This window comes from Carassius gibelio, chromosome B12 (genome assembly GCF_023724105.1).
Source record: "Carassius gibelio isolate Cgi1373 ecotype wild population from Czech Republic chromosome B12, carGib1.2-hapl.c, whole genome shotgun sequence".
NCBI classification, from domain to species: Eukaryota; Metazoa; Chordata; class Actinopteri; order Cypriniformes; family Cyprinidae; genus Carassius; species Carassius gibelio.
Window position 1 is genome coordinate 9886733 of NC_068407.1, and position 18421 is coordinate 9905153.

At 36.9% G+C, this 18421-nt stretch overlaps 1 protein-coding gene across 5 annotated transcripts in view; it reads right to left on the reverse strand.

Annotated features, from left to right (window-relative positions):
* The window catches only part of arhgap12b (Rho GTPase activating protein 12b), a 66945-nt gene that overhangs the window by 17007 nt on the left and 31517 nt on the right, over positions 1-18421 (reverse strand). The gene's annotated exons all lie outside the window — the stretch shown is intronic.

Below are 18421 nucleotides of genomic sequence, written 5' to 3' on the forward strand. Positions count from 1 at the left end.
TATACATGTACGCAAGGTCTAACTGGTTTTATGTTATAAGAGGTCTGTCTGTCTTATCTATCTATCTATCTATCTATCTATCTATCTATCTATCTATCTATCTATCTATCTATCTATCTATCTATCCTCTGCTATTCTCTTCTTGTAATGGCCACTAGAGGTCTACATCAGACCAATAAACCCTGCACCAGAGAAGGCTTATGAGCAAACATGGTACCCTGCATTCTTTTCCCTCCTAAGCACCTCATTACTTATGACCAGTGAGAGAGAGAGAGAGAGAGAGAGAGATAGTGTGTGTGTGTGTGTGTGTGTGTGTTTGAACCGAACAGGACAAAAGCAAGGTCCTCCATAAGCATTTCTAGAGGGTCTTGGTATTGTAAATTACTTTGATTAATGCCCACTGTACATTATCCTTCTAATTACAAAAGGAATCATTTAAATGGGCATTAAATGTTGATTTGAATTGAAACAACTGTATTAGATTACATGCAGATTAAAGCTCAACAAGGTTCAGAAACTAACACAGGCACTTAGCTCTCTGAGACGATGTCCATTTATAAAGTTCGGCGATCATTATAGAACAAAACTCAATTTCTAAATGCCATTACTGACCAATCAGAAATGAGTATTTCAGAGCAGTTATGCATGCCACACACACACACACACATTCACTTAAATGCCTTTGTGTGCTGAGCTGTGACATACACTAAGACGGTTACATAACCGAATGAATGTGTGTAAGGTACAGTGCAGCGAGAGAGAGGGCGAATGAAAAGACAATTTGAAAACTTGGACAAGGTCAAAATATTGTGATGTTTCTTCATGGATGTGCTTGAATGTGTAGGACAGGGTTATTTTCTACACACAAAAAAAACGGGAAAATCCACATGACAGGAGGCAGTGCCTGTGATTGGCTGATTACCCTATCGGTGGACTAATGCCCATCTATAATGTTCATTACAAAAATTTAACTCTCTAACAGATTTCACCAGGTTTGATAACAAAAATGTAATTTTAGCAAACTGGGTGGCATTTATCTTATTCATACATTTTTGTGGGATCGGCCTATAGTCAGACCCTCCAGAAAAACGCAGATTTTTTTTGTGATTGTTGTGGGCAAAAATCCTTGATTGCGGCACGTTTTCTTAAAAAATGCGATGGAATTTGCGGGATATTTTTGCAATTTTTTTGCGATGAAATTGCGTGAACTTGCAAAAACTGCGCTTTGATGAAAAAGAGAAAAAAAGGTGATTCCCCCAACACCTTTTTCTCACTAGGCTACTACCTTAATTTAAGAGTAATTTCTTATTACTTCCTATGATAAGCGCGCAAACTAAACCACATATTTTAAGAATATTTAAGTTGAGCAATCTCTTACTGCAACGTTAATTATTTTCCATACTACTAATATAATTACAACTGTAAGTTTTTGGTACTGTTCTGTAACAAAAAAGTGCAATCTTACAACTGTAAAGTTGCATCAACTTCTGAATGAAACTACAACAGTGTTAATAGCCTAGTGAGAAGGGGGTGTTGGGGGAATCACCTTTTTTACTTTATTTCATCAAACCGCAGTTTCGCAAGTTCTCACAATATAATTTGGCTCCACTGTCATGTAACAAATCGGGCGTTCTTTTGCGCTTATTTTTGTTGGCAAATAAGAATGATTTGCGCGCTTCAAGTTTCACCCTGGTTTTACCGCGGGGTTTGCAGATGATGTTCACGTCACGTAATTACGACACTTCATAAGGTTCCCATGGCAATAGGGGGAAAATGGCGCTTTACTTGTGTGAAGTAAACGCAACATTTTTAAACTTTCTGCTAATATATATGTGAGTTTTTTGCAATGAAAATTCAGGTATTATGAAATCATGCTAGCCCTACATATTTTGCTTTCTGAAATCGGCAATTTATGCAGCAAAAGAGCGGCGTAATTGAAAAAATGCAACCCCGCATAAATATGCGGCCTTTGGCTGATTAAATCAGGCGATCGCATAATCGCGTTTTTCTGGAGGGACTGTATAGTCAGGTTTAGTTTTGGGCTTAAGGGCTGATCTTCATACATAGCTACTAAAAAAAAAAAATCATGTTTATATATATATATATATATATATATATATATATATATATATATATATATATAGGGGTGTGCCGGTTCCAGAATTGGTGATGACGGTTATGACGTGAGTCAAAAGTGACGGTCCATAACATAACCGTCGGGGGGGGGGGGGGGGGGGGGGGATTACTACATCCACTGATTGTTTTGCGATGCAATGCTTATGCTGATGCGAGCCGCAAAAAAAGCCATTGTCTGTTCTAGAAAGGATGCAGCAAAGATATTTAATGCTAATGTATGAAGCATAGGCCTACGCTGAGTTTCATTTACGATGAGATGTGCTCTAGTTCACAGTGCAGTGCAAGTGAACGCGGCGCGCTGGTGCTTCCATGTCACGGTTATCATTGTCTGCTATATTTGCTTTTTATTTATCAAAATACATGCAATTGGTTGATGAAACATTTATTAAAATTAAGATAAAATTAGTACAAAACGAAATTCGTTTTTAAGAAAGGTTTTCTACAAAGCAAAATTTTATGAAGTGGTAAATATCATGTCTGACGATTTACAAAACTTTATTAAGTGGTAAAAACCATGTCTCCCAATATATTGCGCATCTTATGATCCTATCTAAAAAATGAAAATAATTTTTGATAAAAAATGTTTGTAAAAAATATTTTAATGACACGGTTTTGGCGGTTATAGAGTTCTAATGACGGTGTTCAACTATAACCGCCGGTCTCACGGTTATATACTAACCGTCACACCCCTATATATATATATATATATATATATATATATATATATATATATATAAATGAATTACAAATTGCCATAACATTCAAAATCATCAATTTTACCTTTTCTCATGAGATAAGATTAGTTAGTTCAGCTCAATTAAATTAAAGCTTCATCTTCTTCACATCAAAAAGAAAGTAACTATTAGCAATAGCAACAACCTTTAATCGATCATATTGCTCCCTTTGTTTTTAGAGAGCAGACTCTTTTCCTGCTCTTCTTTTGTCCATCACAAACTACCCATTTCATAAACAAAGGCAAATCTCACTCTCTTCCTCCTGGACTGAGTATGGATAACCAGCGTAACCTACATTTCCATCTGACTGCCTTTAGTCAGGATGCATCCATTCAGCCACACATTAGCACATCTGTGACATATGCAGAGCCATGCAGGCACAGCCACAGTCACCTCCCCCAGAGCCCCTGGAGCCTCATGGATGTGCGCTCAACTGAACATGAGGTCTGTATCTACAGTATGAGACCACAGTATCTACTGAAAGTGTGCCACGAAGGACGCGCCCATACACACTCAAATCAATAAGTGTGGCTGCAGGAAGGCTCATTTAGTAGACAGCAAACTTTATGGGGAATTTTAGCTCTATTTCACACCTCACCGAGTTCAGCAATGCTCAAACTCTGACAGAGAGACAACCAATTAACCTTTAGGTCTTCCGCACACAGACTAATGCTGCATGATATCACACACACACACAGACTAATGTTGATGGTTTCTATAGGACTCGATGAGAATACGAAATCTCAGTCAGAGCAGCAAAATGAACAGATGCACACTTTCCTCACTGGAACAGATGCTGAATGGGTTAAAAATGCAACAAGAAAAACAGATTGATATTCTACATTTCTACACCTACATTTTTTCTAACTTGTTGAACTGTAGTGGATGAGAAACATATCCATTCATCCATCTTATAACAAGATCATTTGAAGAATGTCTTTGTTTGAATTTTCTGTCCATAAAATAACAATTTGCCGAATACAATGCTATTTTGGACTCTGCTGACTTTCAATGTATGGACAAATACATCTGAAACATTCCTTTAAATACCGTTTGTGTGGTTTTTTCTTTTTTAGAGGAAAGTAAGTCATACAGAACATTAGGGTGAGTAAATAATGACTATTTTAATAATTAGCTAGTTGGTGGGTTGTCTGAACAACTAGTTATTCTTAAAGAGATGGTTCACCCAACCCAACATCTAGCTAATTATTAAAATGATTAGATTTGCATCCGTTATAATCAGTGTATTTGGCAGTGGATATATAAGTGTTTCAGTGAGTGTGTAGAAGTGCAGAAAAGCCTGGGGGCCATGTGCTTTGATGGTAGTCCCAAATTCACTACGGCAGAAGGTGCGTCCCACAACCATGCAAATTCCTGTGTTCTTATTGGTTCCCCTAATCTCCCAAAAAACCCTATTAATTATTCAGAAATGTTAGCGAGGACTCCTAGTGAGCAACACTCTGTTCTCTCAAACCACTGCTTGTGATTAAACTCATGTCCCATATCTTCAACTTACAGTCTTTCCAGTCAACTCACACTTCAAATCTAAAGTTGGTCTATCTAACAAATTTCTGTCTTTATTGTTAGCAGTCCATGTTTTCCAGACTTTACGTTTTTGGGAAACACATTGCATATTATTGTCACATATGCATTTTTTATACATGCATTTGGCAGACACTATCCAAAGCATTCAATATATAAATTTTTTTTCAGTTCATGGAATCGAATCCAAGACATTGGCACTGTTATCAGCATGCTCTATTATTTAACCATGCATACTTTTTCTAATGCACACTTTCTAATGTCAAAACCCTATATGCATTAAACCATATAGCATTACAAATCATTATTATAGTTATAAGATGACTCGATAGACAAACACTGGCTACATATTTTTCCTATAAAAGACAAAATAGACTAGGAGAGTTAAAAATATGGAGACATTGTCACCTAAATTAGATTTAACTATGAAGTGAGTTGTGGTGAGGATGCTCCTAGACAGAAGGGCTGGATGGATGACTCTTCTTTTATCTCTCTCTCCCACCCCACTTATCCCTCTCTCTGTCCTTCTTTCTCTCTCTGAGTTCCCTCTATGTGCTGACTGATTCAAAAGCTTAAAAAACTGCACTACTGAAAAGCTTAATTGAACTGACACGCTCTGCAAGACAAGTGTAACTTTTCCACTGTTTGTATTTTTGTTGATATAACTTTTTCTAAGAATTACGATATCTACAGAAAAGCAGACTGTAGCAAAGGCAGCTTATGGGAAACTATTAATCCAGACCTGTAAAATCTCTGGACTGACCTTCAGGGATAAATTCTTCCCTCCCTTGATTCAAGTATAGAATCAAGTTAGCTCAAATACAAACATCTGTTTTTGAATAGCATAAATTTTGCATTAACATGCTATTTGTTCAAAAAGAGTTTGTTCCAAAGAATTGTGACTTTCTGTGACATTATATTGTACATGGAGCATTACAATCAACCACTTTAAGTATCCTAGTTTTGTAAGAAAATAATAGTATTATAGTAATCTTTCCAAATGGCTAACCTGACTTGAACTACTTTAAATTATGATTAGCTCCGAATGTAGGAACTCTAACATAACGCAAGGCAGCCAACAGCAATGTCATGTAAGCATGGAAAAAAACTCATGTAACACTGGAGAACATACAGATTATCTTAAATTTACTTCAAATTTCTATTCTAGTCCTGTGAGCAGTATTGAGTAATACAGTACAAACACATAATGTATGTTTAATTTATACTTTTATATTTTATATTATATAATTTGAACAGAAACTCTAAACATCCTCACCGATGTAAATATATAACTTAGAACTTAACTATTATGCAAAATTCACTTACACATGTTGCTTGGACATAAATGTGTGTTGGCAGTATGTGTACACAACCACCCTATAATGATAAAAATCCACCAACTCCTTTTTGTTTTTATCCCCATAAGTAAAAAGTTGTGTCCCCCAACTACCTGTTTTCAGCATTGCTGCTAATGTGACATCAAATTAGCCACAGGCCTCACCCACGAAAGTTGACAGACACTACTGTTTATACATAGAACTGCCCTGAGCAAGTTCACAGCTAGTTGAACACATTGCTGCACTAGAATGCACGAGAATGTTTCCCAAGTGCTTTAGGTGTTCTGTACCTGGATGTATGAATCTAAATAGCTCTCCCGAAATCTGAGCCGCTGAAGACGAGGTGGATTAATTTAGTAAAAAAAAAAAAAAATGCTTCCTCAACTGTTAAAGAAATTAATTTATGTCTGCACGAATCATTTACACGCCACTGCTTTGTGAATGAAGGTCAGTGTAAAGCAGTTTTTGCCCAAAGGTTTCTCCTGAAGGATGGAGCAGTGGCAACTGTGATCCAGCTACATTAAGTATTACGCGTTAGTTTTCCAAATTGCCTTTTTCTGACAGACCTTCTTGACACTCTGTGTGTCTGTGACGGTTGCCGCCTACTGCCACAGGCGGTAGTGCACGTGGCGTCACACAATCTGTAGCAAGCATAATACAAAGTTTTGTTTACACGGTAGTGTAATAACAGTAAATTAAATGAAAATGAAAGCAGTAATAGTTGCAAATTCTATGGTAAGTCTACGGTAATTCACAAATTACCTCAAACACCATACACAGTGTTTCCTTTAGATTGGCAGGTTTGAGTGCAGGAAAATACAGTTTATGCATTCAGCAAATTAATTTAGTGTTGGGCGATGGACCTTGTTGGGAAACCAGATACTACATCGCTATCTCCATTTATGTCACCCATCCGTGTTTGCACAAGTTCCCTTGATCGCAAACGCCTGGCTGGTCAGGTTTGGTGAGGCTTTCTCCACACTGGCCAAATACAAATGAGACCAATAAATAAAAGATTTTAACAAGAAATATGGCAACGATTCCTATTTTAAAGAGAGAGTGCAGGTGAGGAGTTAATGAGCTTGCTTGGTGGCAGAAAAGTAAACTGGATGCAACACCACCGCGTTGCAACAGGTTTAGTCTGTAGTGTCTACACTAGGGATGTCAAATTTCGATTATTTCCATGATCGATCGTCGTTTAAATTAACGATCAATTAATCGATTAATCGTTAACCATAATACTGCAAAATGCGTCTATTGCAGGCACGCAGTCAGCGGTATGACAGGATGTGCAAAAGCCACACACACACACACAAAACGCTTTCTCACTTGAATTAAAGAGGTTTTAGTCTGAATAAAATGCTAGTAGCAGGATTATAAAATGAATAGATGCGATTATGTCATGATCATTTGATAAAATGAAGAGAGCGCGCCATACTTTTGAGGTCATTTTACTTTGTTGACAGTTTCCAATCCCGCACAGAGAACGCTGAACGCGCATCTTTAAATGGTTTTGTGGTGCTCGTTGTTGTATTTTAAAGCACAATTGCAATGTTTTCAACTGACATTATTGTATAAAATTATCCGAAATGTGGAGCGCGTGTGACTGCGCTGCACATTAAGTGAACTACATCGGCGCTGCTGCACCAAAACACAGTTGCTCACATTAATTTGATCCTGCTGGATTCTGTCCTAGAAAATGTCAGATTTTTAAAAATCCGTAATCATTAAAATCATTAGATCGTGACAGTGCATGCGTGCAGACGAGGATGAGCGAGCGCGGCTTTGGCTAGATTTATTTGGAGGTTATTGCTCATGTCTCATTCGGCACAAATCGAAATGTTTCCATATTCGCAATGTATTTGAATGTTAAACTATTATTTATAATGTAAACTAGGCTTGTACTTAACACGCATTCGCATATAGACGGAAAAGATGATCCTCTTCATATGAGCAAAAACGTCCTTGGCATAACAGCAGAGTGGACCGGTATACTACGGTCTATTTAAACTGAATGCTCCAGGAATGTGTCGGTCACAGCGCCTATTAATCGCTGTTTTGAATCCAGCAATTATTTATTTAGAAATGATAAGATCTGATTATGACAAGTGTGGTATAAAAGCTTTGTTTATTAGAGGAATAATAGGTTAACTGGAAAATGTTAGATCGCGACCATGCTTTTGGACCCCATAGTCTTCATTTACGCGGCTTTGTTCTGGTTTGCCGGTTGGTCACGAATTTCCACAAATTCAGTATATTTAGGCATTGTTTCTTTTCCTAAATCTTCATAGTCTAACCCTCTAATTTCCCAGGTTTATTTTATTATCTTTCGCTTTTAATAACTGTTTTCGCATCTCTTACTGTGGTAAACATGGGAAGGGAAATTAAAGATTTCATGAATTAAGAATTCGTTCGATTTATTAATTTGTTCCCTTATTTCACTTAAATCATGGGTTATTTGGGGAACAAAATTAATCAAACATGGACAATTGCCACATTAATAATTCGTAGGAATGAATTAACAAGTTGTAGGAATGAATAGACTACCTGTCCTGTCACTGTGTCCCGCAGCCCTGCAAAGCGCACGATATAAAACAGTTATCTGATGAAATGATTAGTAACTACATTTCTATTGCATTTAATGTTGAAGAACTTTTATGTTGTTTCTATTTTAATGTACTTTAAAGTTTAAATCACATTAAAAGCTTAATTTGTACATTGTGAATGAATGATGATGCTTTTATATATCGTCACCGTCACTCACAGCCGCTCGCACGTGTTGAGTGCGCATGAGCCGCACGCAGCCCAACATTGAATCGGTTAACCGACCATCGATAGCCTTAATCGATTGCATCTCTTATCGACAATTAATCGATCATCGATTAATCGTTGACATCCCTAGTCTACACAGGACATTTGAGCTCTGTGTTAGTACCTCACAGACCGGACGGGGGATTTATCATGTTGTGTCATGCTGCATCCAGTGTAGCATCACCGATTATGATGAGTATTTTGTCGCGCTGCATCACTTGCGTCCGTTAGACAGTGTTTTTAACTTTCTTATTTAGGCTACTTTCTTGTTTAACTGTATTATTTCTTTGATATTTATTTTAGTGTTTTGCAGGCAGCGTTCACTGACGGAAGTGCTCAAATAAACTAAAATAGGGTGTGTTAGATGAGTGAGACAGTGCTGGGCTGATTTCAGAGAGATGTGTATAAATATATAATGTATATAATATAAATAAAATATATTACATGCATGCACAGTTTAAGTCAGCTTTAATCACCTTTTTGGTAATTCCATGACTTAACTGACCACAACACTGCTTGCACTAGGGCTGTGCGATATGGGGGAAATATCTAGTTGCGAAGACAGAAATTCTTACAGTTTCCATGTAAACATTACAAAATTCCAGTATTCTTTCCAATACAATTCCCGTTATAACCCTGAAATCTTTTCTGTTTTCAATTGTGTTTTAGGAGGGGTTCTATATATATATATATATATATATATATATATATATATATATATATATATATATATATATATATATTCTTTTTTTTTTTCAGCAGACAAGATTGGTATAGCTAATTTTATAGAATTAACTTAGTTACTGAATTTTACATTTAAAATGTGCTGAATGTTTCATTTCATCCAAGTGAATTTAGCAAGCAGTTAGACTGAATTTACATTTGTTATAAGCGCAGAGCCAGGCGCGAGTCGACGCAGGTTGTGCGTGTGCATCCAGCCATCCATACTGCCACAAGTCTGAATGGCACGACTCATCCGTGTGAACGGCTCGTCTGATTCACGCCGCGTGGGGAAGAGAGGAGTGAGTATGAAAAGCATTCAGAGACATAGGCTGTGTGCAGTCTTCTTAATTGGGAATAGCGAAAATGCAATAAGGGATGCTCTTGATATGCATTGTGACGCAGCTCTTGTTAATTATCTTTTTTGTTCATTGTCATGCATATGCATATGCTCTGGAAAAGAGTAATATCGCGCCCACATCGCAGGCTTTTGTGATTTGATGAGATTGATGAGTTGATTAGATTTCAAATAATCGCACAACCCTAGCTTGCACATAGTTTATTTTGTGGTTTGATATGAAAGGATATGAGCACAGGACCGTTTCCGTGCTCGCTTAACTTGCACCTGGCGCTAAAGTAAAGTAGAGTGCGTGTCTGAAACATCTCCTGTTTTCAGTCATTCTGCGACTGAATAAATTCTGGGGAATTTAACCGCTCTTTCGCGGTTGTGGCTTCAGTTGACTTCAGTGAAGTGCTGTGGTTTATGGGATGAGTAGTTCCTTCGCTCGGAAATGAAAATATTTACACAGTCTTGTACCTTTGACTTTTTTTGGATTTCCTCTTTGTTTTTTTTTACTCGAAATGATATGTTGTATGCTTATGACTTCAGCCATAGCTGGTCATCCTCAGACATGCTCTAAAACTCTTTAGATACCGATTTTTCTAAACGTCATTGGGGAAAATGAATGGGAAATTTACTTCCGGCACCTTAGCTCTCTCGGGCTGTGGGCGGGACTGTGATGCTCTATTGGTCCCTTTTAAATTGTTCCAGGAACTCCCTAATATGGATCCCTATCACAGAGCTGAATTAAATATGATATAAACACTTAACAAATATTGAATGATGTATTATTCCTCTGAGGCCAATAAATAATTAGATGTATATAACAAATAGCATGATCTTCAAGACAGACTAGTGATCTTAATGCCAAAGCATATGGACAGATGATGCCCTGACTTATGATGATGACTATAAACAAAAATAACAGATTTTCCTCACACACAGACTTTGAGACAGATAGATTCATAAGAGCAAGATTTTATTCTACTCTGACATACATTAGCAATTAACTTGCTATTATGCTAACAAAAATGTAAAAGTAGTAAAGTAACTAAAATAATATTCATATATCTAGTTTTTTTTTATAGCTAGACTTGCTGGTGATCTGAGATTCTCTGCTCAGTGTTTTTTTTTCTTCTTCTCTCTCTCTTTTCTCTACTGACAGAGAAAAACTCACCGAAACCCATTTATTTGTAACACCTAGACTTGAAGACTTACCAAAGAGCTTGATCTAAATGTTCAGAATGCAGTTTCACGAGTGCTGACTCATGCTGGACTGAGGAATCACTTAAAACCTTCAGTTTACTGGCTGCCAGAACTGATCACAAGAGCCTCCATTTTAAATGTCTTCACAATTGCACCTACATACCTCAGCAATAGGATTATCAAACATTCAAATATATTTATGGCAAAATGTGTAAAAAATTGTAGAATGGGCTGAATGAACATGCAAATTCACTCTCTGACAGTAGGTGGTGCTTGTAGAAAAGCAGAAATACAGTGGTTAGTACAGTACACAAAACAGTGCTGCACAACTTTCTATATCTAACACCACTTGTCATGAAGAAAGTTAACTCGAACATGTTTCAAACAGTCGTTCAAATTTTTGTACTCAATATGGTGTTCATCATACAACACCAAATAAAAGTGTACACAAGTCGTCCCCTTGGAATTACAAGGTTCTATCTGACATTTTTGTCAAAATTGAGTTATTCACATATTCTTATTCTGTGACAATTTATTTACATTATGTGATGTTTTATTTTACGTTTTGTACATTTTGGGATTTTTTATTGAAAAAACAAAAAGGTTCTATCTACAGAAGTCTATGGAACACAAAAATTTTGAAGCTCAATATCTCAAAACTACTGAGAACGCAGATAGAACGTTATTATTCCAAGGGGACGAAGTGTTCTGGACTTATCCTCTTATCTTGTCTTGTGTAACATCAGCGGTTCTGGGAATGTGACCAAAATGTATGAATCTTATCGACTAGCCTTTTTTCTTTGCAATGTGATGGAAAAGAGATTAGAACACCTCCACATAAAAAAGTTCTGTCACATTAACAGCAAACATATCTTCATAACAACCTAAAAAGATGTGTTAACAGATCCTTATTCAAAATATAATGTTTAAATTGCACCACAATTTTGAACTGTATATTTGTCTGGCTGTCAACTGGATTTACACTAACTTGTACCTAAAAAATAGCAGCAAAAATGGCATATTAATAACTGTTTCCTGTGGAAAAACAAGCCAATATATTTATATTGAAATACCCTTGTACAAATATAAACTTACAAATAAGTAGTTTGATTAGATTTTTAATTTGAAGTAGTTTGCACTACAGTATCACTTTACCTCCTTGGGTATGCATTACATTTTCAATAATTCAACAGTCTCACCATTTCTTTCTTTCTTGGGTTATATCTTCAGTGAAAAGGTGCTTCATAAATTAAAAATTAGCATAGCTAGAAATATTCTCCAAAGGCTCATCATGCAAAACAGGAAGTACTAAGCAATACTACATAATGTCTTTTGATCTTATCTGTCGGCATAAAGGAAATGCCTTCTACAGTAGAGAGATATTTTCCTTTTCCTCTTTCTGTCTTACACACATTTAATCACAGACTGATAATTCAGACAGAGGAGCTATATCTGAAACAGATAATCTTGTCAAGGTAAATCAAATTATTGGCAGGTCAAACATCAGCGTCGGCCAAACAACCTGACAACACACACATTCGATGCAATCATCTGTTGTTAATCTTAGCAACATCCAATAAAATAAATCCCAGGTGCGTGTCCTAAGGACCGCAGGAACCAGTAACTAAATAAAGTCCTGGGTAAAAAAAATGCCCCTCAGAAAGTCCCTTCTGGCGAGGTAGTACTTTTTCAAAGGTCAGGAAACTTTTGGGGGCGGGACTTGGGCGCTAAACATGCTGATTGGTTGAGTTGAGAATGTATTGGTTTCAAACTCAAATCTGTGGTTTATTTATAAAGACAGCGCCTATTTAAAAATGTGTTTCGCCAATTTCGGAGACGGACAGCTGCACGCGTTCAGCGATCATCAGCATGTATCCGAGAGCACTCTCTACTCGGCTTGTCCTTCGGATATGTGCCGCTGGCTCTGATGTCTCTTTAGTGGTTAAACATAAAATATAATTTGTTTTGGGTAAATCTAATCTTAGTGCAATTAATATATTAAAATGTTAAAATGAAAATAAAAAGAGTCAATACTGTTTGATATAATATTTTTCGTTTCATTGTAATGTAGGCTATATAGGCCTACACATTTTTCTGAACTACATTTCTGCGGCCATTAATATGTTTAAATGAAAACAAAAGGAAGCAGTGGTGTTTGATATCAAATATCTTCTTATTGTAAATATATACAGGGAGGAAAATTGCAGTAGCCAAGGTGAGCTGACTGATGTTATCAAATATGCTGCTGTTTGCAGAATTACCGGACTTGTGTCGTCCCATCCGTGGGACATCACACTCCCAAGTCGAACTCGCAAAGTCCGAACTACCGAGGATGCATGTCCATGCTTGCGTACTTTGTATTGAGAAACATATGCCGACCTACATCACCAGACTATTTACTTAATCTTTACGGTACTTTTGACCGTGGTAGAAATGCAGAAATCAACAGGTCTGGGGGGAAAAAGTTCCTGCGAAAAAAACGTTCCTGGTACACTTGTTCCGGGTAATTTCAGTGGCAACGTGGAACTAGACTCACATTTAGCACACGGCTTTTTAACAAAGTTACCAAGGCATTGTGGTGCAGCACTTGCTGTGAAATGTTTTTTCTCTGTGTTGGTTCATCACCCCTGTACACACAAGCACAGCAGGGTTAACGAAACGTCTTAGATGCTCATCGAACGTCTGCCATAAAGACAAAAGGAGATGACGGCTCTTGGTACAGAGAGCACAATAGCTATTCAGGGAGGACTGCCCTCAGAACAACTCAAAATGACTCAACAAACAGGAACAGAAAGATGAATAAACAGAGAGGGGCGATTCGGGACAGACAGACAGCCAGAAAGGATTTTCAAGTGTCAAAGAGGCACGGATGAGCAAAGACCTACGATTTCAGAAAGACTTCTGAAATGGTCTGAAAATATTAGGATCTGCATTGGAAATAACCTGAAACCTTTTCTTTATGGCAGTACCAAGGGATTGTGGGAAGGGAATTACACTCATGCACAATTATTAGAAAAAGACATTCCCAACACTCAACAGAGCAATCTGAGGCCATATGTTAGTGGCAGTGAACACCCATGCCTGCCCTCGACAAGACCTTTTGCTGCAGAAATAAACGCAGAACAATGCATCCTTCTCATGATGACCACAAAGCCACCGTACTGATGGAACAAAGCTTAAGTGTAAGGACACTTGTGCGAATGACATGGGTTAATCAGCAAAATGACATCAATGGCCACAGTGACGCAACCTTTACTTGCCTTGTGCTGCTCTCAGTTCAAAAAACAACTGACATCATCCTTCTCTCCTACACACTGTTCATTTCTTGTAGGTCAAGTTTTGAGAAGGGTTTCCCCACAAAAGTACAGAGTCTTCCAGTCGTGAAAAAGACAGACAGCATGTGCTATTTCTTTGTTTATTACACAATACTTCAGCAAAATAAAAATAAAAAACCATGCATACAAACACAAAGGCTGCGTTTGTTTGATCAAAAATACATGAAGATATTGTAAAAAATAAATAGGATTTAAAATAACTGTTTTATGTTTTGATATATTTGACAATTTTGTTTTGTTGTGATGGGAAAATTATATATATTTTTTAATTACTCCAGTCTTCAGTGTCACAGCAGAGTTCTATTATGATGATTGGGTTATTATTAATTTTGAAAACAGCTGTGCTGCTTTATCTTTTTGTGGAAACAAATTCTTTGATAAATAGAATGTTAAAAAGAACATCGCTAAAAAGTAGAAATCTTTTGTAAAATTATAAAATCTCTTTGCTTTCACTTTACTGCATGCTTACTGAGCAAAAGTAATATATATATATATATATATATATATATATATATACATACATACATACATACATACATATATATATATATATATATATATATATATATATATATATATATATATATATGTATGTTTGTATGTATGTATGTATGTATGTATGTATATGTATATATATATATATATATATATTAGTGCTGTCAATCGATTAAAAAAAATTAACTAATTAATCGCACAATTCGCGATTAATCGCAATTAAAAGACTGAAACTTTTTGGATATGTAAATGTAAAATGTAAATAATTAATGTAAACTCAAGACAAAGAAACTATTTAAATTCAAAATATGATTGTTTATTGGAATTTTTGTTTAACTTGTAACACAGATTTTCTAATGTAAACAACATACCTGCAATAAACCATCAATATCCTCCAAATTAACTGTTGGCTTGAAAGCCATATTTATTACAGAAATAAAAACACAGGCATGTAAGTACCATTTGAATTTCAAAACAATCAATGCCAATAAAAAACAAAAATGATTTCCATGTTGAATTCTAAGTGGACTGCAAAAAAATTCAAAAGTATAGTCATTGCCAGTGCTTTAAGTGGGCCGGTACGCACAGTTACTCAGTACCGCCACTTCCAGATATAGCTCTTGAGCGTACCGCCACCTCTCCGTGCGCCCAGAACGTGCTTGTAGCGTACCGGTACGCTCATTTGGACATCTGTTTTAATAGAGGTTTTAATCTTTTACCTGCACTGCCGATTTTCAGAGCGCCCTTCACAATGCACGTTTCCTAATTCATCCCACCCAGAGCAGTAACTACATTACCCATTCACCCTTAAGTTATACAAGTGAATAGCGCATGTGTCGCTTTTCCCACTGTTAAGTGTCAACAACTCAACGTGGCTGGAGAAGGTGTGTGAAACTCGTTGTGAGTGTACACAACGCTCGGTTCGGTTAAAAATCAAATACAGTTAACAACAACACTTAATATGTTTTCTTGGCTTCAGACTCTGACTACTGCAAGAACAAGATCAGAATCAGATGATACGCTGACTGACACCTCACCAAATTCGAATCCTATCACTGCAGGTCAGACTCAAGCTAATGAAGTAATGCAGCTCTTTCAGGAAGGGTGACCAGACGTCCCGAAATATTCGGGACAGTCCCGAAATCTAAACTGTTGTCCCGACTCCCGAATCTGGCCCTAATTGTCCCGAAAATTATACTAAAGCAAAATCTTGAGTATTTATTGTCTGATAAACATTAAAAACTGTCTGCGGAGGTTGAGTCGTCCTGCAGCCCCCGCTGGCTGTTCATTGGCTGCAGCATCTTTTTTCTAAGTTCTAAAAAAATACCGTAGACGGCAAGGCACAAATTTAGATATTCATTTATCTAATTAATCTATAGCCTATGCACAAAGACAATATGATCTTTTTGTCCCCTTTTTGTTTTAAAGCTTGATGAAGAGAGAGAGCGCAAGTTGCTGCAGCTGAGGAGGACAGTGATTCACGCGTACAGGAGTGATTGACAGTTCGCGGCACTGTGTACAAAAAATACTCCGCTACACAATTATTTCGTTATTTTCGTTTAAGCTTATTAACGTTAGCGTTACAGAAAGGTCTAATTTACGCACTGTTACAACAGTCATTGTTTTTTTTTTTTTTTTTTAAACAATGACATTTGAGTTCATGATTTTAATGTTGCTGTTTCTTGTGGCAGACTGAATGAAGAGTAATGTTTCTTGTGGCAGACTGAAGAGTAATCCGGCAGAGTTTTATACTGAAACTTTCCGTCTAAAAGTCCTTCCTTGGTCTTATCCATATTTCTTTGCACGTTGAACACACATAGGCCACAACCGGAAATAAAAAAACTGCAACCGCGTTAATTGCGTTATTTTTTTTTAACGCGTTAAATATTTCAAATTAATCGAATGCGTTAGCGCGCTAATTTTGACAGCACTAATATATATATATGTATATATATATATATATATATGTATATATATATATATATATATATATATATATATATATATATATATATATATATATATATATATATATATATATATATATATTAGGGGTGTAACGATACGCGTATTCGTATTGAACCGTTCGGTACGACGCTTTCGGTTCGGTACGCGGTACGCATTATGTATACCGAACGGTTCGTTGGAGTAATTAATTATATTTGAAAAAAAAAAAAAAAGAGAGAGAGAGAAATATAATGATATGCGTTCAACAAGGTAGCCCAATAACCCAAACAACGTAACAGGCAACGCCCCTGACACTCCCGAAGAAGAAAAAAACACCATCTTATATGTTTATGTTAGGCTACTCAGCAGGCGCTCGCTCACTCAGTACGCGCTGAAGGCTCGTTGCAAAATGGCCAATGCGTTTAACAGACTAGAAAAAGAAGATCCTCCAGTAACCAACAGGTCTGGTGTTTGGGTGCACTTTGGATTCCCTTTAAGCTATAATGGTGATGGCAAGAGAGTGGTGGATAAAAAAAACAACGGTATGTCGCATCTGCAACATGACAGGGTACACCAGCGGGAATAAAAAAAAAAAAAAAAAAAACACCAGCGGGAATATCTGGGATATATGCGTCAGTACTATCTGGGAAAAGACGAAAAAAAGGAGAAACATGCACGCAGCAAACTATCCCTGCAGCATTTAGAAACTATAGCTTACAGGGAATCCAACCCAAACACCAGACCTGTTGGTTATTTTAGGATCTTATATTTCTGGTCTGTTAAAGGCATTCGACATTTTGCAACGAGCCTTCAGCGCGTGCTGAGTGAGCGAGCGCCTTAGGGGCCGTTCACATATCGTGCCTAAAAACGCATGGAAAACGCTAAGCGCGTCTTTCTCCTCCTTTCCAAAGCGCTTGGGCAGAAGCGCTCATGAGGCGTCTGTCTTTGCTAAGCAACAATGACGTGCTCTCTCCATGAGACGCGGAAATTTCAGCGAAGGATAAATGGATTTGCAGCTCTAAAAATCGCTTGCAGTAGCTCTGCTACTAAATTTATTTCAAAATTGCAATCCATATACAACTATGATCAGCTGATCCTTCATCTTGGCTGAGCTCTCAACGTTGTTACGGGAAAGGATGAAGCTGATTGGTTAGTTCTTGTCACATGACCCGCGGTGCGCTTGCGGCATTCTGAAAAGTTGAGATGTTTTTACATTTTGCTGTATCTAAAACGTATCGAACCGAACCGAACCGAACCGTGACATCAGTGTATCGTATCGAACCGAACCGTGAATTTTGTGAACCGTTACACCCCTAATATATATATATTTTTTTTTTTTTTTTTTACTGACCATAAAATTTTTAAAAGTAGTAAATATATTATTAATAATAGTATTATTGTTACCATTACTATTATTATTATTAAATTCAAAAGTTATTATATTTATTTTTATTTTTATTTAATTAACCTTCTTTCTAGTTCCAAATCATGTCACAAATTGCAATTGTATGGACCAATGATAACACAAAGTCACACCTCTAAGCGAGAACATTATATATTGTATATCTCAGTGTTCTCATTTTCCTCAATTGGTGCTCAGGGACTCACCAGGTAATAAGGAGATAAGATAAGAGAACATGTTTTCTGTGAGACTGGGGCCAAAACAGGCCCCAGTTGAGAAAATTAAGTCCCTCTTCTAGTAAGAGTGAAATAAAGCGATACGGAGAGGGGGATGAAAGAAATAAGGAATCCAAGACAATCATGGCTTTACAACCCAAAGCAACAAAAAAGGCTGGGACAAGGTGCTTAAAGAGAGCA